The sequence below is a fragment of the Crocuta crocuta genome, unplaced genomic scaffold (genome assembly GCF_008692635.1).
Source record: "Crocuta crocuta isolate KB4526 unplaced genomic scaffold, BGI_CrCroc_1.0 scaffold99, whole genome shotgun sequence".
In the NCBI taxonomy this organism is placed as follows: domain Eukaryota; kingdom Metazoa; phylum Chordata; class Mammalia; order Carnivora; family Hyaenidae; genus Crocuta; species Crocuta crocuta.
The window spans coordinates 7,837,460-7,860,186 of NW_027551560.1; the positions used below are offsets into that span (position 1 = coordinate 7,837,460).

Sequence of the window (22,727 nt, forward strand, 5' to 3'; positions counted from 1 at the left end):
CAGATATAAATACCCAAACTTCATTTGCTTTCCACCCTCTCATGTCTTATTCCCTAATAAAAATTAACATTCTCCCTACTCTGTGCCATTCTTAGAAGTGCATCCACATAGTCTCTACTTCAGAGCTCCTTGTTAATTTTCCAGTTATATTTCTTCCTAGCCCTGGAATACCAATCAACTCAATGAGCCATTGATCATGAATCAGTATGACTCTTAACATGTCTCCTTCTATGCTAGCTTCAGCAGCAGATATACTAAAATTGGAAGGATACAGAGAAGATTATCATGTCCTCTGAGCAAGGATGACAAGCAAATTCGTGAAGTGTTCCAAAAATAAATAAATGTTTCCTTCTGTACAAAGTGAAAAATCAAAGATACCTCTCAAAACTCTGTCCATAGGGAGAATATTTCTTTCCCAGAGTCTTTCAGGATCATTCCTGAGCGGGGCTGTAATGCAGGAGTCATTCACTTCCAGATAATGCCACCACACCTTGAAGACATATCTATAACCCAAGGAGAGTATTTTTTTTCTTCCCTGGAAATGTCAAATGTTTATAGTGAAATTCCCACAGGACTCTAAGGAACATGGAGGATTGTGTATTAAGGTAGTAGGAGTAAGTATTAGCTGAGTGTGAACCACTTGCTTATACAATTTGCTTGTACCTTCTGGTCTTGTATTTACCATTCTATTTAAGGAAGGAATAGTCTTGGGGCGCGTGGGTTGCTCAGTCGGTTGAGCTTCCGACTTCAGCTCGGGTCATGATCTCATGATCTCATGGTTCTCGGGTTCGGCCCTGCGTCAGGCTCTGTGCTGATAGCTAGCTCAGAGCCTGGAGCCTGTTTCGGATTCTGTGCCTCCCTCTCTCTCTGACCCTCCCCTGCCCACGCTGTCTCTCTCTCTCTCTCTCTCTCAGAAATAAATAAAACATTTAAAAAAATTTATAAAAGGAAGGAATAATCTTGCATACATCCAATATTTTGATTCAGTGAAATAGACAACCATATTCATTATAGATATTTTGGATCCCATAGTTACTCGCTATCCCATGCTTAGGGAGTTCAGTCTTTATGGGGAACCCAGCAGCAAATCAGAAGCTGGTTTTCAAATGGAGGATAGTTATCATGAAGTAAAGGCACACTTTACTCCAAAACCCTGGGAACCCAAGCTGTATTGAGTCTTCCAATCTGTGAACATGGCATGATTCACCATTTATTTCGGTCTTTGATATTTTAATCAGCATTTTGAATTATTTGCCACACAGATCCTGTATATGTTTTGTTAAATTTGTTTTAATTTTTTAGAGCAATTTTAAATAGTACATTTAAAATTTTCATTTCCAATTTTTTTGCTAATATATAGAAGTACGATTGATACTTGTTCACCTTGTATTCAGTGGTCTTGCTAAACTCACTTGAGTTCTGGAATTTTTGGTAGACTCCTTGGGATTTTCTATGTAGAGAATCCTGCAATCTGCAAATAAGGATAGATTTAGTTCTTCCTTTCCAGTCTGTAAAATTTTATTTTTTTTCTTGCATTATTGAAATGGCTAGGACTTCAAGTACTATATAAATTGTTTTAGGGAAAGTGGACACTTTTACCTGGGTCTTAATTTTAGGGGGAAAAGTATTAAGATTCCAGGCATTAAGTGTGCTTGTTAGCATTAGTAATTTTGTGGTTCTTTATTAGATTGAGGAAGTTTCCTTTTACTTCTAGTTTGTTGGGAGTTTTACTATGAATGGATGTTGGATTTGGCCAAATGCTTTTACTGCATCAATTGATTTGAACATATGGTTTTTCTTCCTTAGCCTGTTAAAATTGTAGATTAAATTTATTATTTTCATATATTGAACCAGCTTTGCATTTACAATATAAACTATACCTGGGTGTAGTATATCTTTCTTTTTATATGTTTATGGATTTATTTTGTTGAAAACTTGTGTTATGTTCATAAGGAAAATTAGACTGTAGTTTTCTTTTTTTTTTGTACTGTCTTTGTTTGACTTTGGTATTAGCCTTATAATATGACCTGGGAAGTGTTCCCTACACTTTGGTTTTCTGGAAGAGTTTGTATTGAATTGCTGTATTTTATTTCCCCTATCCCAGCTCTGAGTATACATATACATTTAAAATAATCATCACAATCAAGTTAATTAACATATCCATCATTCACATAATTACCATTTTTTTTCTTTCTTTCTTTCCTTCTTTCTTTCTTTCTTCCTTTCTTTCTATGTTTTATTTATTTCTGAGACAGAGAGAGACAGCGTGAGCAGGGGAGGGTCAGAGAGAGAGGGAGACACAGAATCTGAAACAGGCACCAGGCTCTGAGCTGGCTGTCAGCACAGAGCCTGATGTGGAGCTTGAACCCACTAACCATGAGATTATGACCTGAGCTGAAGTCGGATGCTTAACCAACTGAGCCACTCAGGTACCCCTCTTTCTTTTTCCTTCTTCCTTCCTCCCTTACTTCTTTCTTTCTTTCTTTCTCTTTCTTTCTTTCTCTTTCTTTCTTTCTTTCTTTCTTTCTTTCTTTCTTTCTTTCTTTCTTTCTTTCTTTCTTTCTTTCTTTCTTTCTTTCTTTCTTCCTTTCTTGTGATGAGAACACTTTAACATTTACTCTCATAGAAAATTTTAAGTACACAGTGCAGTTTTGTTAGCTGCAGTCACATTGCTGTACATTAGATCTCCAGAACTTATTCCTCTTGCATACCTGAAACTTTGTACCCCTTGACCAACATCTCTCCTCTCCCTTCCTCCCAGCCCCTGGCAAATGGTAAATGTTTGGTATATTACCAGTAAAGACAATTGTGTCTAGAAACTTCCATTTGGGGCAGCTTTTTAACTACATATTCACTCTATTTAATGTAAGACTACTTAAATTATCTACTTCATCATGAGTGACTTTTGTGTTTGTGGTTTTCAGGGAATTTGGCCATTTTGTGTAAATTGTTGACTTTCTATGTATACCTGCTTATATTATTCACTTATTTTCCTTTTAATGTCTGTAGGTTCTATAGTTAGAATTCCTCTTTTATTCTTGATGTTTGAAAATCACATCTTCCCTTTATATTTGTCAGTCTTTCTAGAAGTTTATCAATTTTATCTTTTCAAAACTTTTAGTTTGATTTTCTCTTTTGTTTTTGTGTCTTATTGACTCTTGCTCTTATTGTTATCATCCTCTTTCTTCTTCTAACTTTTTGTTTATTTTCCCCTTCTTTTTCTGTTTCCTTGTGGTGGAAGCTTAGATTGTTGATTTGAGACTTTTCTTTTCCAATATTAACATTTTCTTATTCTGACAATATATTATCAGAGATCTAAAAATAATATGAAAAGTCATATTCATTAAGAACATTCATAATTTCATTAGCCAATGATTTGAAATTTACATAGATTGAGGGGACTGAAAAATAGGTTCAAAAAAAGAACCTAAATAGATAAGTCAATTTGTGTTTTAAGATTCTACATTTATGTGAGGAAAATGATTTTAAAGGCTATGAGAAAGGTGATTAGATTTTACTTTTTAAAAATAAAAACTGCTGTGGAAACTACATGGAAGCAGCCTTGGTTATATGGAATTTGTTCATATTCATCTATTACTATTATTATAAAGCCATGTTAGTACCTTTTGCCCAGTACATTTTTCATTATTTCCTTATGCAAATTTCATATGATAAATTCCTTTTAAGCTTGAGCACCAATGGAAAATGGGGCGTTTCTTAAAGAAGAATAGGCTTCCTTTAATCAAGGATTTTGAATTATCCTTTGATTCTCAGTTACAGAGATTATATTACTTCCATGATGAACATATTCCTATTTCATTTTTTTTATTTTTATTTTTTATAGATAGTTTATTGTCAAATTAGTTTCCACATAACACCCAGTGCTCATCCCCACGAGTGTCCTCCTCCATGCCCATCCCTCCTCCCCCCCACATTAATCAGTCCTCAGTTTTTGTCAGCATTCAAGAGTCTCTCATGGTTTGCCTCTCTCCCTTTCCCCCACCATTTCCCCCCTTCTTCTCCCCCTTGTTCCTCCGTCAAGTTCCTCCTAATCCTCCTATATGTGCAAACATATATTTGTCCTTCTCTGCCTGACTTATTTCGCTCAGCATAACACCCTCAAGGTCCATCCATGTTGCTACACATGGCCAGATTTCATTGTTTCTCATTGCCATGTAGTAGTCCATGGTATAGATAAACCACATCTTCTTGATCCATTCATCTGTTGATGGACACTTAGGCTCTTTCCATGTTTTAGCTATTGTGGAGAGTGCTGCTATNATCTCCAAATCCCAGTCCGCACGCCCCGCTGAAATTGCCTTAGTCACAGCTTCCCAGGCAACCCCCTCGGGGCAATTCCAGGCCCCCTGCGGAGCTCTGGGGGTGGAGTCAGAATCGCTGCTTCCTTCTCTGGTTCGGGCTGGTGAGCATGGGCGGGGGCTTGCCTGCTGGGTGCGCGGAGCCCGAGCCCGCTTGAGTGAGGAAAACCAGGTCCCTCTATGGCTCGTCACCCGAAACACGAACTCACAGGCAGATTTCTCAGTTTTTAGCTCTTTGCCTTCCCTCCACAGTCCCAGCCAGCCAGGAGCGTGGGCGCCCGGTGTCCGCGTGCGAGGCTCTTTCTGGGGCCCCAGCCGCCTGGGAGGACAATGGCGGCAGGCGCGCCGCTACTGTGAAGTCCAGCCGCCAGGAGTCAGCACAAAGAAGCAGTCTGTACGCTCAGCCCCCCCCAGGACCAGTTGGCGCGAGGGGACCTGGCATGCACGTATTTGGCAAGTACGGTCTTTCTCTGCCCCAAGCGGAGGTTTTTCCCCCAGAGCGGAGGTTTTTCTGTTTCGGACTCTCTTTTTCCCCTCTCACTCCCCGGAGAGGGTAGAGGGGGATCGCCTCTGACCCTGGAGTCTCCGATCCCGGCCCGATTTTATCTTCCTCAGTTCGCACTCATGTTAGAAGTCTTTCTCAGTGGATTCTGCGTCCTTTTTCTCCCAATCTCTCAGGTTTCATAAGGTTTCCAATGGCTTCAGATCTTTTCCGTGTGATGTATGGGCGCGAGTGCAAGTACGGAGCTCCTTAATTCTCCGCCATCTTGCCCCCTCCCTCCTATTTCATTTTAAAAGACGATTTTCATTACTTATTTTAATCTCTATTCCTTGTAAACTATGGAATCACCAAGACTCTGACTAAAAAAAATTTACAAAGACATCACTAAGAAGGAATCAATCTTTTGCTCTTGTGGCCAGAGTTTTATATGCTTGTTTTAACTGCATACATATTTATCTTTATTATGTGTAATTGTGAAATGTCAGTGCCATTATAGAAATTTTAAATTCAAAAGGCACATATCATTTTATATGCTTGTTGTCCCAAAAGACTAGCTGAATTTTTTCCTTTACTAAAATTGTTATCACTGAACTTATAGGATGGATGGCTTAAATCAGTCATTGACTCAATATAAGAAATCTCTCTTCTGTTTGGATAACGTGTGAACACCATTTCACCCATGTAATGTGATGCCATTTCACCCATGAAGGAACAATTCAGAGAGAATACCACATTGGTTGTTCTGAGAAGAATGGACAATAGGAGATAAAGAATGGAAAGAGGGACAGGATTCTAGTAATATGACAACAGAGCAGCAAGTTTGTTTGTCACTCTGAATTGCCACATTAAAAAAAAAGGAAAAAGGTAGAGAAATTATATGTCAAAACAAGACTAAATATTAAACATCAGAAACAAATTTATAAAATAAAAAGATGATAAGGTATCCCCACAAAGCCAAAAATATGGGTTGTGGAGACAGCCCCCCTGCCTACTGTCATCAACACCCACTGGGGAGCTGACCTTCCACCTTACCTGGTATTAATGAGACATAATAGAGTGGTGCAAGGAGGGGTAGTTGACAAGCTGCTTCTCCCCTCCCCTCATGTCAGTGGGAGTGACCCTTATTGAAGAGCTAACCCTCCACCTCTACCTACAGTAACAAAGTGGTGTCAGCTCACCTCACTTCCCTGCCTTGGAGGCAGTAGAGCCAAATAGTGAGCTGTTCATAAAACCCCACTCAGAGACTGCAGGTGATGTGAGTCAGTGCACTTTTGCCAGGAAGGTGAAAATGAGGTGAAGAGTTATTTGAACTTTCAACCCACCCATCTGTAATAAAGCAGTGTGAGTCAGTACCCCATTTTGTCCAGTAAAGTTTGGAGGAGCCTGATGGGAAACCTGCCCTTGCTAGCCCTGACTCACCTAGTCCTTGCACTATACCTCCTAAAGAGATTAAATGAGATCCACAGTCTAATATAATACAAAAAATATCTAGGATTTAGTAAAAAACCACCCATCATAGCAATTACAACAGGAATGAGAAATGGACAATGAGCAGACACCAATATCAAGATAAATTAGATATTAGAATTATCTAACCAGGTTTTTAAAGAAGCCATCATAATGCTTCAGCAAGCAACTATAATTTTTTTGGAAACAAATGAAAAATAGAAAATCTAATGAAAGAAATACAAATTATAAAAAGACAGCAAATGCAAATTAGAGAACTGAAAAATATAACCAAAATGAAAAATTTGCTGTATAAGTTCAAAAGTAGAGTAGACATAACAGAGGATAGATTCAGAACAATAGAATTTACCCAAGGTGGATGAGCACTGGGTGTTATATGGAAACCAACTTGACAATAAACTATTTGTAAAAAAAGAAAAAAGAAAAAAAATTTTACCCAAGGTGAGCAATAGAAAAAAAAAAAAAAGACAGAAAAGGGCTAACATTGGTGTTATCAGAAACCCAGAAAGAGAGAAGAGGGGGTGAGACTGAAAAAATAATGTCTGAAACTTCTCAAATTTGAAAAAAGACAGAAATCTACTGATTCAAGAAGCTGAGTGATCAGCATAATTTAGGATAAAACAGGATAAATTCAAAGAAATCCATGCCAAGACACATAATCATTAAATTTCTCAATACTAAAAGAAAAAAATCTTGAAAACATCCAGAGAGAAACAACACATTACACATAGGGGAAACAACAATCTGAATAACAGTATATTTTTCATCTGTAACCCTCTGTACAAATAAAGGACTGAAGGAAAAAACTTCAAACCAGAATTCTATATCTTGTGAAAATATCCTTCTAGAATGAAAGCAAAAATCACAACACTATCAGATGAAGTAAAACAAAGAGCAAACCTACTCTTTAAAAAATGGCCAAAGAAAGTTCTCTAACAGAAAGGCTTAGAAATTTAAAAAGGAAAGAACATCAAAATAGGGTAAATACATAAGACTATTCAAACTTTTGTGAGTTTCTTATATTTGATTGTTGAAGCAAAAGTTACAATATCACTTCATGGGATGTTTGAAATATAAGCAGGAAAGACAACAATTATGTTTAAAAAGTGGGGAGGGTAAAGGTACCTAGTTGGAAGTAAGGTTTCTGTACCCTAGAAAGGGTTAAACATCAATACTAGTACACTGTAATAAGCTACATATATATTGGAACACCTAAAGCAATGGTTAAGAAAGTTATATGAAGCTATATACTCAGAATACCCTAAGCAAATCAAGGTAGAATGCTAATAAATGTTCAAATAACCCATAGGAAGGTAAGAAAAGTGAAATGGGAATGAGAAACATATGAAACAAACAGAAGTAAATAATAAAATGGCAGACATCAACCCTAACATATCAGAATTATGTTAATTATAAGTAATCTAAATACACTAATTAAAAGACAGAGACAGCATGTGGGAAAGATGGCAGAGTAGGAGGACCCTAAGCTCACCTTGTCCCATGAATACAACTAGATACCATTCACATCAGTGTAAATAACCCAGAAAATAACCTGAAGACTGACAGAACAAACTCTCCACAGCTAAATATAGAGAAGAGGCTGCATGGAAGAGGGAAGGAAGGGCAGAGAAGGGGCTAAATGGATGGATGATGAGACTGTCCCTGAGAGGGAGGGAAGGTGGGAGGGACACTGCAGACACAGAAAGGGGAGAGAAACAGATGCCCACACCAGGGGGCCCACATGAGAAAGATGAATTTCCTGATTTCTTACAATCAGTGGGATTTAAAACTTGGAACTTTAAACCAGTGGGCTTGGCTTTGGAAGAGCTGGGAGGGTGAGGAAACTGAGTCTCTGCCCTTAAAGATACAGCACAACAAAGAGTCCATGAATATAGAGCCTAGAAGCAGCAGTTTGAAAAATGCCCAAAGCATATGGTAGGGGGATTTCTTTACTCATCTCAGAGAGTGTGCTGGAAGGGTAGGGATCATTGGGAGACTTTCAGAACAAAGGAGATGGCAGGCACCATTTTCCTCCCCTGCTCCCCAGCATAAACACACAGCCACCTGCAGGAACCAGTGCAGTACTGACCCATTGCTAACAGTGCACCCTGCCCCATGTTCCCTTACAGACACACCCCTCCAGCCAAACTTCAGCTCCAGGTCTCTTCCCGCTGCAGACCTGCATAAACCTTTCTAACACTAAGTGTGTAACCCTCCCATCACGTCCATCTCCCCTCCCCACCCACTTAAGTGGATCTGCTTTTCTAATATGCTCTTGGCTGGAGTCCATCCACAGTGGTACCACAAGCCTGGCAATGTGCTAGTAGTTCCTAGAGGGGTTAGCCTCCAAATTGACTCTTGCTCTAAGAAGAGGGAAAGATAACCACACACAACAATGAGACTTCAGCTTAAGCGGTAGTCTGGGGTAGACATTTGGTCTGACTTCAGGCCCTGCCCACCAATGAAAACTCAGGAAACAAGCACAGTGTGAGGCTACTTAATCTCTGGCAAACACTTGACCTGACTCAACTCAAGCCAAAGGTGGCTCCAGACTGGTCCACTAATGACACAGGAATGAAACCCTGCCCACAAAAAGTGAAGAGTCATTGCAGATGACTGTACTGAAGGCAAAAAATAATTCAGCCACAACATCAGGGTACATACAACACACATAGGAGACATACCTTAAATGCCAGGTTCTGACAACCAGGGGACACTGCACTTCAGGGCACTCCAGGACCTCTTCTTCATAACGCCATTACTTTCAAAAGCAGGAGACACAGTGGATTTTCCTAACACATACAAATAGAAACAGTCAGTTAGACAAGATGAGGAGACAGAGGAATGTGTCCTAAATGAGAGAACAGGACAAAATCACAGCAAGAGACCTAAACAAAATGGAGATAAGTAATATGCCTGATAGAGAATTCCAAGCAATGGTCATAAAGATACTCACTGGAGTTGAGAAAACAGTGGAAGACCTCAGCGAGACCCTTAACAAAGAGATAGAAAACATAGAAAAGAACCAATCAGAGATAAAGAACTCAGTAACAAATTAAAAATACACTACTCTGTAGTATATTTTACTACATAATAATAATACATAATAATACATAATAGAATGGAGGAAGCAGAAGACCAGATAAGTGGTCTGGAGGATACAATAATGGGAAAATAATGGAAAGCAATCAAAGTGAACAGGTGTGAGGAGGAGGAGTTAAAATGGAGGAATAGTAAGGGGACCCTGGGCTTGTCTTGTTCCTCCAACATAGCAATATCAACATCAAACCATTTTGAACACCTAGGAAATCAATCTGAAGATTAAGACAACAATCTGCAAAATTTGAGGGAGAGAACTGGGCAAGTATGTGTTATGGAGAGGTGAGTTGGGGGAAAGAAGAGCAGAGATGCTATAGAGGGGAGGGAGCCCTTTTCACAGGGAGGGGGAAAGAGAGAAGGGCACAGAGAGTAGCAAGTCAGGTTCCCACAAGAAAAGCACTCCCTCTGACAGTAGCTAAAGAGAAAGAGAGAAAACATGCACAAAAAATCTGTTTCCCAAAACCATTGATGGGGAAAAAGGAGAGGGTTCTAATACTGTCAGTTTTTTATAAACAGTGGAGCACAGGGTCTGAAGTTTTGGAGCTCAGCACCTGGCGGTGTTCCAGCAAGGAGTCAGGGTGGAGCCCTTGTAGTAGGTGCTGGGACCTGAAAATCAAATCAGCTGGGTTATGTAGGGAGAAGTGGTTCCCTTGCTTGGAACACATTTGATAGAGGTGATAAGGCCTCTCTGTGGGCAAAAGACCCTGTGGGGCCCAAGGATCTGTGTCACTCACTGGTATAGGAACAGAGATGCCAGCTGAGGGCAGGAAAACCTGGCACTGTCTCTATGTTGCAATTTACCATAAACCCCGAGCCGAATGGTCACACAACCATCTTCTGGGAGAAGCTGGTACCAGTCACAGCATGGCGAGACCCTCCCCCAGAGGATTTGAGCGAATCTGAGCTGTGGATACCTCTGAAGTGTGGGGTTTTGAAACATAGCCATGCCCGAGATCAAACTCAAGAGGGTGGCCCCACCTGACACGTGGACAGCTTGGAACAGACAGGGTGAATGTGAGGACCTGACTGAAGTGGGGAACACAGGAGGGGTGATTAATCATGAGTCTGTGAAGGTGTGAACGTCCCACTCCAGAGAATAGAGTGAGGTGAAGCCATTTTCACCATTAGCCCACCAGCACTGATGGACCTCAGTGAGCTAAACAGTGCCACCAAATGGAGAACAGATGCATTACATCAAGCCATGTTACCTGCACTCTCAAGGCACATTTCCACTAGGGCAAGTCCACCTGACAATTAGAGCAGCAGGCTCTTCCCCCAGAAGACCAGCAAAATCCCTTCCACATACTAAGTCTGTTGATCATAGAGTACTGCAAAGTTTCAGCTCTAGAGGAAACTGGATCTAGCTTCCTTTGGGTTTTTTTTATTGTTTTTGCTTCTGTCTTTTTCTTGAATACAGAAAAAGCATATTTTTATTTTATTATTTAATTAATTAATTTTATTTTTAATTTTTCTTTTTTATTTTTTTCTATCAAACTTCTCTTAACAAGCAGATCAAAACACACCTAGGATCTATCTCCTTTATCTGATATTTTAATTCTTTAATTTTAATTTAATTTTATTATTATTTTTTCTCCAAAATGACAAGGTAGATGAATTTACCCCAAAAGAAAGAACATGAAGAGATGACAGGCAGAGATCTAATCAATAAGAGAGATGTCTTAATTAGAATTAAAACAATTATAAGGATTCTAGATAGATTTCAAAAAAAGCATAGAAAACACTAGAGAATCCCTTACTGCAGAGGTATAAGAGCTAAACTCAAGTCAGGCTGAAATCACATGCTATAACTGAGATGCAAAGCCTAATGAACATATTGACAGTAAGGATGGATGAAGCAGAGGAATTATTTAGGGATATAGAAGATAAAATTATGGAAAATATTGATGCTGAGAAGAAGTGGGAAACAAAGGTACTGGATCATAAAGGTAGCCTTAGGAAACTCGGTGACTTATTAAAGTGGAATGATTTTCATATTGTAGAAGATGAAGAGAGAAAAAGGAGCAGAAGGTTTATGTGAGCAAATTATACCTCAAAACTTTCCCAATCTGGAGAGGGACACAGACATCAAAATCCAAGAAGCACAAGGAATTCCCATTAAACTTGACAAAAGCCAGCCACCATTAAGGCATATCATAGTGAAATTCCCAAAATACACAGACAAGGAAAAAGTCCTGAAAACAGCAAGGGAAAAAAAGTCCTTAACCTATAAGGGAAGACAGATCAGTTCACAGCAAGTCTGTCCAAAGAAACTCAGCAGGCCAGAATGGAATGGAGGGTATATTTAGTATACTGAATGGGAAAAATATGCAGCCAAGAATACTCTATCCAACAAGGCTGTCATTCAGAATAGAAGGAGAGATACAGACTTTCCTAGACAAACAAAAACTAAAGGAATTCATGACCACTAAACCAGCCCTGCAAGAAATATTAAGGGGGACATTTGAGTGTGTGTAGAGGAAACAAAAGCAACAAAGACTAGGAAGGAGCAGAGAACATCACCAGAAACACCCACTTTATAGGTGGCACAATGGAACTAAGCTCATATCTTTTAATAATCACCCTAAATGTGTGCTTGCTTTGGCAACACATATAATTATCACCCTGAATGTAAATGTAGTAAATGCTCCAATCAAAACACATAGGGTATCAGAATGGATAAAAAAGAAAACAAGACTCATCTATATGCTGCGTACAAGAGACTCATTTTAGACAACAAGACGTCAACATATTGAAAGTGAGGGAATGAAGAAACATCGATCATGGTAATGGACACCAAAAGAAAGGCAGAGAAGCCATACTTATATTAGACTAACTAGATTTTATTTTTTTTAAGTTTATCTATTTACTTTGAGAAAGAGAGAGAGAGAGCAAGAGAGGGGCAGACAGAGAAGGAGAGAGCATCCCAAGCAGGCTCTCCACACTGTCAGCAAAGAGCCAGATGTGGGGCTTAAACTCATGAACTGTGAAATCATGACCTGAGCCAAAACCAAGAGTCTGACCCTTAACCAACTGAGCCACCCAGGTGCCTCAGACAAACTAGATTTTAAACCAAAGACTGTAATAAGAGATGAAGAAGGGCATTATATCATAACTGAGGGCATTGTATCATATCCATCAAGAAGATCTAACAATTATACATTCATTCCCTGAACTTGGGACCACCCAAATATATAAATAAATTAGTCACAAACATAAAGAAACTGATTGACAATAATACAATAAGTAGAAAGACTTTACTATCCCACTTACAGCAATGGACAGATCACCTAAGCAGAAAATCAACAAGGAAACAATGGATTTGAATGGACTGGATTTAACAGGTATATTCAGAACATTTCATCCTAAAGCAGCAGAATATACATTTTTCTTAAGTGCACATAAAACATTCTTCAGAATAGATGGCATATTGGGTCACAAATCAGCCCTCAACAAGTAAAAAAATATTGAGATCATACCATGCATATTTTCAGACCACAAAACTATGAAACTTAAAGTCAACTACAAGAAATAATTTGGAAAGACCACAAAAAACTGGTGGTTGAAGACCATCTTAATAAATAATGAATGGGTTAACCAGGAAATTAAAGAGGAAATAAAAAAGTACATGGAAACAAAGGAAAATGAAAAACCTGACTGTCCAAAACCTTTGGGATGCAGGAAACAGTCCTAAGACAGAAGTATATTGCAATACAGGCCTACCTCAAGAAGCAAGACTGGTCTCCTCCTACTCTCTCTCTCTCTCAAAAAAAAAGAAAGAAAGAAAGAGAGGAAGAAAGAAAGAAAGAAGGAAAGAAAGAAAGAAAGAAAGAAAGAAAGAAAGAAAGAAAGAAAGAGAGAGAGAGAGAGAGAGAGAGAGAGAAAGAAAGAAAGAAAGAAAGAAAGAAAGAAAGAAAGAAAGAAAGAAAGAAAGAAAGAAAGAAAGAAAAAGAAAGAAAAGAAAAGAAAAACAGGGGCACTTGGTTGGCTCAGTTGGTTAAGTGTCAACTCTTGATTTAGGCTCAGGTCATGATCTCATGGTTATGAAATCAAGCCTGTATCAGCCTTCAAGCTGAGCATGGAGGCTCCTTAAGATTCTCTCTCCCCTTTTCCTTTTGCCCCTCACTACTCATGTGCTCTCTCTCAAAATAAACAAACAAACAAAAACCCCAAAGCAAACAGCAGTAACAATAACAACAACAACAACACCAGTAGAACAGATCAATGAAACCAAGAGCTAGTTCTTTGAAAGAATAAATAAAACTGATAACCCCCTAGCTGGACTAATCAAAAAGAAAAAAGAAAGGACCCAAATAAATAAACTCAGAAATGAAAGGCGAGACATCACAACCAACACCACAGAAATACAAACAATTATAAGACAATATTATGAAAAATTGTATGCCAACAACCTGGGCAATCAGGAAGAAATGGATAAATTTCTAGAAGCCTATAAGCTGACAAAACTGAAACAGGAAGAAATAGAAAATTTGAACAGGCCCATAACCAGCAAAGAAACTGAAACAGTAATAAAAAATCTAACAACAAACAAAAGTCCAGGGCCAGGTGGCTTCCCAGGGGAATTCTACCAGACATTTAAAGAAGAGTTAATACCTATTCTTCCCAAACTGTTCCAAAAAATGGAAATAGAATGAAAATTTCCAAACTCATCCTATGAGGCCAGCATCACCTTGGTTCCAAGACCAGACAAAACACCACTAAAAAGGAGACTTATAGGCCAATATCCCTAATAAACATTGATGCAAAAATTCTCAACAAGATACTAGCAAACCAAATTCAACAGTACATTAGAAGAATTATTCATGATGATCAAGTGGTATTTATTCCTGGGCTACAAGTCTGGTTCAATACTCACAAATCAACTTGATACACCACATTAATAAAAGAAAGGTTAGGAACCATATGATTCTTTCAATAGATGCAGAAAAAGCATTTGACAAAATATAGCATCCTTTCTTAATAAAAAACCTCAAGAATGTAGGGATATATGGAACATACCTCAATATCATGAAGGCCATGTACAAAAGACACAAAAAAAGAGATTCAAAGGGATACTTGCATCCCAATGTTTATAGCAGCATTATCAACAATACCCAAACTATGGGAAGAGCCCAAATGGCCATCAACTGATGAATGGATAAAGAAAATGTGATATCTATATCTATCTATATTTATATCTATAACTATTTATATCTATATCTATATGTGACTATTATTAAGCCATCAAAAAGAATGAAATATTGCCATTTGCAATGATACGGATAGAGCTAGAGTGTATTATGTTAAGCAAAATAAGTCAGTCAGAGAAATACAAATACCGTAGATTTCGCTTTTTTGGAATTTGAGAAACAAAACAGATGAACATATGGGAAGGGAGAGAAAAAGAGATAGAAGGAAACATACCATAAAAGACTCTTAACAACAGAGAACAAACTGAGGGTTGATGGAGGAAGATGGGTGGTGGGTATTAAGGAGGGCATCTGTCGTGTTGAGCACTGGGTGTTTTATGTAAGTGATGAATCAGTAAATTCTATTCCTGAAAACAATATTATGCTATATATTAGCTTACTAGAATTTAAATAAAAATTTGAAGAGAGAAAATTGGTGAATCAAGAATGGAGAGAGGGAGAAGAGAAAGCAGCAAATAAATGGAAAAATGTTAAGAAAAAAGAAATGTAGGAAGGACAAAAGCACTAAAAATAAGTATATCTATTTTTTTAATGTTTCTTTTTGTGAGAGAGAGAGAGACAGACAGAGTGTGAGCTGGGAAGGGTCAGAGAGAGAGGGAGACACAGAACCCGAAGCAGGCTCCAGGCTCTGAGCTGTCAGCATAGGGCCCGCGTGAGACTCAAACCTGTGAACTGTGAGATCATGATCTGAACTGAAGTCAAATGCTTAGCTGATTGAGCCACCCAGGGACCCCTAAAAATAAGTATATCTATAAAAATCGGTCAAGGGACTCAAAATAAAAGAATGTAAAGTACGATACCATATGCTTAAAATGTGGGCAGAAGAGGAGTAAAGAATGGGTTTGAACTTACGTGACCATCAACTTAATATAGACTGCTATATGCAGAAGATGTTATATATGAACCTAATGGTAAGAACAACTCAAAACCCAGTCATAGACATTCCAAAAATAAAGAGAAAGGAATCCCAGTATATCACTAAAGAAAGCCAGCAAACTGAGAGAAGAGAATGAGAAGGAACAGAGAAGAACTACAAAAACAACCATAAAGCAAGTAACAAAATGGCAATAAATACATACCTATAACTAATCACTTTGAATATAAATGGGATAAATGTCCCTAGCAAAAGACATAGGGTGATGGAATAGATAAAAAAAGCAAGACCCATCTATATGCTGCCTACAAGACTCATTCAGACTAAAGACATATGCTGATTGAAAATGAAGTAATGGAGAAACATTTATCATGCAAGTGGATGTCAAAAGGAAGCCTGGGTAGCAATATTTATGAGACAAAATAGACTTTTAAACAAAAACTGTAACAAAAGATGAAGATACTATACAATCATAAAGAGAACAATCCAACATGGAGATGTAATAATTGTAAATACTTATGCAACCATCATGGAGCACCCAAATACATAAAGTTAATAACATAGAGGAAGTAATTGATAGTGATACAATAGTAGAGGACTTATCACACCTCTTACATCAATGGATAGATCGTCTAAACAGAAAAGCAATAAGGAAACAGTGGCTTTGAATGACACATCAGACCAGATGGATCTAATAGAAATATTTGGAACATTTTATCCTTAAAAAGAAGAGTACACATACTTTTCAAGTGCACATGGAACAATCTCCAGAATAGATCACATATTAAGCCCCCAAATAAGTCTCAATATTAAAAAAGATCAAAGTCACACCATGCATCTTTTCTGACCACAATGCTATGAAACTACAAATGAACCACAAAGAAAAATCTGGATAGAGTAGAAATACATGGAGCTTAAATAACATACTACTAAACAATGAATGGTTCAACAAAGAAGTCAAAGAGGAAATAAAAAGATACATGGAGACAAAAATGAAAACACAATGGTCCAAAATGTTTGAGATACAACAAAATGTTCTAAGAGGCAAGTTTCTAGTAATACAGGTCTACTTCCAGAAGAAAGAAAAGTCTCAAATAAACATCCAAATCTTACACCTAAACGAGATAGAAAGACAAAAATGAACAAATCTCCAAACTAGTAGAAGGAAAGAAATAATAAATATTAGAGAAGAAATAAATTCAATAGAAAGTAATAAAGCAATGGAACAGATCAATGAAACCAGGAGCTTGTTCTTTGAAAAGATCAATAACATTGATAACCTTTAGCCAGATTCATAAAGAAAAAATTAAGAGGATTCAAATAAACAAAATCAGAAACAAAAGAAGAAATAACCACTAACACTACAGAAATACAAAGGCTTATAAGGGAGTGTTAAGAAAAACAATATGCTAACAAATTGGACAACCTGGAAGAAATGGATAAATTCCTGGAAACATATAACTTACCAAAACTGAATGAGGAAGAAACAGAAAATTTGAACTGACCCATTACCAGCAATGGAATTGTATCAGCAATTAAAAAACTCCTATTAAATCAAAGTCCAGGGCCATATGGCTTTTCAGGTAAATTCTACCAGACATTTAGAGAAAAATTAATAGCTATTTTCTTCAAACTATTCCAAAAAAAATAGAAGAGGAAGAAAAACTTCCAAATTTATTCTATGAGGCCAGAATTACCAGGATACCAAAACCAGATAAAGACACTACAAAAAAAGAAAACTACTGGCCAATATCTCTGAGGGACATTGATGCAAAAATCTTCATCAAAATATTAGCAAACTGAATCCAACAATACACTTAAAAAATCACTCACCATGATCAAGTGGGATTTAGTTCCAAAATGCAAGTGTGGTTCAATATTTGAAAATTCTGTAATGTGATACATTACATCAGTAATAAACGTATAAAAACCATACGATCGTTTCAAGATTCAGAAAATATATTTGACAAAGTATAACATTCGTTATCACACACACACACACAAAAACCTCAATAAAGTAGGTTTAGGGCTAATATACCTCAACATAATAAAAGCCATATATTAAAAAAAAAAACAAACAGTGAACATCATACTCAATAGTGAAAAACTGAGAGCTTTTCCCCTAAATTCAGGAACAAGAGAAGAATGTCCAATCTCACTACTTTTATTCAACATAGTACTGAGATCCCTAGCCACAGCAAGGGATCACAGCAAGCTGCATCTCAGACAAGAAAAAGAAATAAAAGTTATCCTAATTGGTAAAGAAGAATAAAACTTTCACTATTTGCAAATAACATGATATTATACATTGAAAATCCTAAAAATTCACCAAAACACTACTAGAACTAATAGATGAATTCAGTAAACTTTCAGGACACAAAATCAATGTACAGAAATCCATTACATTTCTATACAGTAATAATGAAATAGCAGAGAGAGAATAAGAAAATCCCATTTACAATTGCACTGAAAAGAATAATATACATAGAAATAAATGTAACCACGGTGAAAGGCCTGTACTCTGAAAACTATAAAACATTGATGAAAGAAATTGAAGACAACCCAAATAAATGGAAATATATTACATGCTCATTGATTGGAAGAACAAATATTGTTAAAATGTCCATACTACCCAATGCAATCTACAGATTTAATCCAATCCTTATCAAAATACCAGCAGTATTTTTTTTGCAGAACTAGAACAAATAATCCTCAAATTTGTATGAAACCACAAAAGACCCCAAATATCCAAAGCAATGTTGAAAAAGAACAAAACTGGAGGGATCACAATCTCAGATTTCAAGTTATATTGTTAGAGTAGGCAGTTAAATAGACATAAGCAGGTGGGGAAAAAGAGAATGATGGATGGACAATTGCCAGGACCACCCAGTCTCCACCCAGAGACTGCCTCATCTCCCTTAGACAAATACCTTTTCTGATTTAGCACCAACTAATAAACAGAAGATATGGGCTACAGAGACTTCCCCAACTTTGGAGCATATGTACTTAAGAAAGACCTTGTTCGCTAGTAACCCTAAAACTTTATAATACCATTTGCATTGAGGTTTGAGTGCCCTCCATGAGTTATGCATAGGCTCTCCTGGGGAGATGACTAACACAAATGTAAGAGGTTTGAAGGGAGGGAACCAAAGTGGATCCAAATGTGGAGTGACAATAACAAGATGGGAGGGAGGGGACCAAATAACCCCCCTTAAAGGACACAAAGAGAAACTCAGCATGCAGCCACCCATCCTCAGGTCAGCCTTCTCCTCTGTCCCTGCAGTGTACTGTTGCTTTTTGCTAAGTAAAAGCCTTTGCCACTTTAACTCTCTTCAGGTCTCTTGTCTGAATCCTTTCCTTCAAGAAGACAAGAACTGAAGAATTCCACTATCTACCACCTGTAACAGTACTACAAAGTTGTAGTAATCAAAACAGTACGGTACTGGCACAAAAATAGACACATAGATCAATAGAACAGAATAGAGAGCCCAGAAATAAACCCATGATTATATGATGAATTAATCTTTGACAGAAGAGGCAAGAATATGCAATGGGAAAATAGCCTAAGAAATAGTGTTGGGAAAACTGAATAGCTACATGCAAAAGAATGTAGCAATATATTTCTAGATATATCTACTGACACAAGGGAAATAGAATAAAAAATAAACTATTGGGACTGCATCAAAATAAAAACCTCTGCACAGTGAAGGAAATAATCAATAAAACTAAAAGAAAACCTACTGAATGGGAGAAGATATTTGCAAATGACATATCTGATAAGATATCCAGTGTCTATAAAGAACTTACCAAATTCAACACTCAAAAAACAAATAATCCAGTGAAGAAATGGGCAGAAAACATGAAAAGACACTTTTCCAAAGAAGATATACAGATGGCCAACAGACACATGAAAAGATGCTCAACATCACACATTATCTTGGAAATGCAAATCAAAACCACAATGAGACACTATCTCACACCTGTCAAAATTGCTAAAATAAAAAACACACACACAAAAAAACCAACAAATGCTGGTGAGGATGTCCACATCCTCCTGCACAATTGGTGGGAATACAAACTGGTGCAGCCACTGTGGAAAACAGTATAGATTTTCCTCAAAAAATTAAAATAGAATAGCCATATGATACAGCCATTACTAGGTATTTACCCAAAGAATGTAAAAATACTAACTCAAAGATATATATCCACCCTTATGTTTATTGCAACATTATTTGTAATAGCCAAGGTATGAAAGCAGCCCAAGTGTCCATCGATTGTTGAATGGATAAAGGAGATGTGTGTGTGTGTGTGTGTGTGTGTGTGTGTGTGTGTGTATAAAATGGAATATTATTCAGCCATAAAAAATAAAATCTTACTATTTGCAATGACATGGGTGGATACAGAGAGTATAATGCTAAATAAAATAAGTTATTCAGAAAAAGACAAATACCATGATTTCATTCATATGTGGAATTTAAGAAACAAAACAAAGAAAAAAAGAGACAAAAAAACAGATTCATAACTACTGAGAACAAACTGATGATTACCAGAGGAGAGGTGGGTGGGGGATGGGTGAAATAGGACAAGGGGATTAGGAGTACACTTATCTTGATGAGCACTGAGTAATGTACAGAATTGTTGAATCACCATATTGTATACCTGAAATAGTGAGTACTAAATAGTATGTTAACTATACTAGATTAAAAAAAGAGAGATTGGCAAAGTGGATTAACAGACGTGATTCAACAATATGCTATTTTACAAGAAACTCACTTCAAATACAAGTTTATGGGTAGATTAGAAGTAAAAGGATAGAAATGTTAATTTAAAGAGGAGGGGTTCTATCACTATCAGATCTCATGGTTTGTGAGTTCGAACCTCTGTCAGGCTGTGCTGACAGCTCAGAGCCTGGAGCCTGCTTTGGATTCTTTATCACCCTCTCTCTCTACCCCTTCCCCCCTCATGCTCCGCCTCTCTCTCTCTCTCTCTCCCTCTGTGTGTGTGTGTCTCTCTCAAAAATAAACATTAAAACATTTTTTAAATTTGATTTCTGTCACTTCAGCCATGAATCTTGTTTAATAGACCATCCCTGAAAATTATGTCACTACGGCTTTGACAATCATTTTCTCATAGGAGGCGCTGGTGGTGACCCGGGGCTCAGTAGATTTGTTTTGGAGCTACATTTCCATAGGAAACATAGTTTTTATTTGTACTTTATGTACGTTTGGGATGATTTAGTGGGTAAGATGAGTGTGTGTGTGTGTGTGTGTATGTGTGTGTGTGTGTGTGTGTGTGTGTGAAGTTCCCTCAAGTGTCTTATCAGGGCTGCCACTGTGTTTATGTAAATGCCTGATAAAGATCACTGAGGGAGATCCAGTCAAAGCCTGGCTATTTGCCACTAGAAACCAAGTGCAAATTGACTGTAACTAATACTATTTGGGTACCATGGCTTAGCTTTTTTTTAATCCAGGTCATGTTGCTGGTGTGAATGTAAAATGATAGTTGCTGAAAAACAGCTTGGCAGTTCCTTAAAAAGTTACATACAAAAATATCATGTGATCCAGCAATTCCACTCAGATACTTGTACAAAAATGTTCTATGAACAGCATTCTTCAGTAGCCTACAGGTGGACACAATCCCAATGTCTATCAACACCTGAATGGATAAACAAAATATGGTATACATCCAATGGAATGTTATTCAGTCTTTAAGAGTAATAAAATTGTGATGCATGTGAAATATGGATGAACCTTGAAAACACCATGCTGAATGAAATAAACCAGACACAAAAGGATAAATATTGTGTGATTTCACTTGTATGAGGTACTTGGAATAGGCACACTTACGGAGACAGAAAGTAGAGTAGAGATTACCAGGGGCTAGGAGAAGGGGAGGATGGGGAGTTATAGTTTAATGGGTACAGAGCTTCTGATTGGGATGATAAGAAAGTTCTGGAAATGAGTGGTGATGTTTGTACAAGATTGTGAATATACTTAATGCCATTGAATGGTTAAAATGGTGAATTTTATATTGTGTACACAAAAATGAAAAATACAATCAGCAGACATTAGTACTTCCTTGGATTTGTATGCATATCATTGATGAGGAGTCAATATTTGTTTACAATATTTTTCTTTTTACGTAAAATTTACATGTAATGAACTGCACAAATATTTCTTTTTCTTTCTTTCTTTCTTTCTTTTCTTTCTTTCTTTTCTTTCTTCCTTCCTTCCTTCCTTCCTTCCTTCCTTCCTTCCTTCCTTCCTTCCTTCCTTCCTTCCTTTCTTTCTTTTTTTGAGAGAGACAGAGGGAGCACAAGTGGGAGAGGGGAAGGGGGGAGAGGGAGATAAAGAATCTTAAGCAATCTCCACACCCAGTAAAAAACCTGACATGGGCCCAATCCCATGACTTTGAGATCATGACCTAAGCTGAAATTGAGTTGGATGCTCAACCAACTGAGCCACCCAGGTCCCCATGAACTGCACAAATCTTTGAGTTTTAACAAATGCATATACCTATATAACCCAAATTCTTTTTAAGATACAGAACATTATCATTACCCCAGGAAAGTTCCTTCATGACTTTCTCAGTGAAATGCTCTGATATAATTTTTAAAAATTTATTTCTTTACTTTGGGGGGGGAGGGGCAGAGAGAAAGGGAGTGGAAGGGAGAGGAAGAGAATCTCAAGCAGGTTCCATACTGTCAATGCAGAGCCTGATGTGGGACTTCAACCCATGAACTGAGAGATCATGACCTGAGCCAAAGGCAAGAGTCAACACTTAACCGACTGAGTCACCCAGGCGTCCTGCTCTGATACAATTTTTAAGAGCAGGATAGAGAGTCCACAACCAAGGATTTGCTTTCTTTCCTTCTACCTATATTGGCCCTCCCTCTGAATGTTATGTGATTAGCAATCTAGTGCTGTTCCTGGATGTAGATGAAGAGGAAAGGGTACAGAAAGCTGAGGAAAGGACACTTCTGTCCCAATGTTGGGATATGGGGGCTGTGTATTGGGGTAGGGGGAAGTAAAGAGAACACGTGTTCTGAAATTCACACAAGAGTTAGTTTTATATTCTCACTAAAGCAGTCTCTTAGTAGATTCCCTTGTTGTCCACCTCTCTTTGACTCTTAGCAAAATCACTCTCTAGCCGTTTTGGCTGAGCCCGATGACTTTGAGCCAATAGCCCATGGCTCTCAGAGAAGTTCAGTGTTATTGAGACTTGCATGGCTAATAATGGAAGCCGATTGGCCAGTGGCA

General features: G+C 37.7%; 1 non-coding gene across 1 annotated transcript; it reads left to right on the top strand.

The window, feature by feature from the left end:
• The first annotated feature begins 230 nt into the window (after positions 1-230).
• On the top strand, positions 231-337 carry LOC144219560 (U6 spliceosomal RNA). Its single transcript, XR_013331451.1, has one exon. It is a non-coding gene; the product is annotated as a U6 spliceosomal RNA (small nuclear RNA).
• Positions 338-22,727: the final 22,390 nt, after the last annotated feature.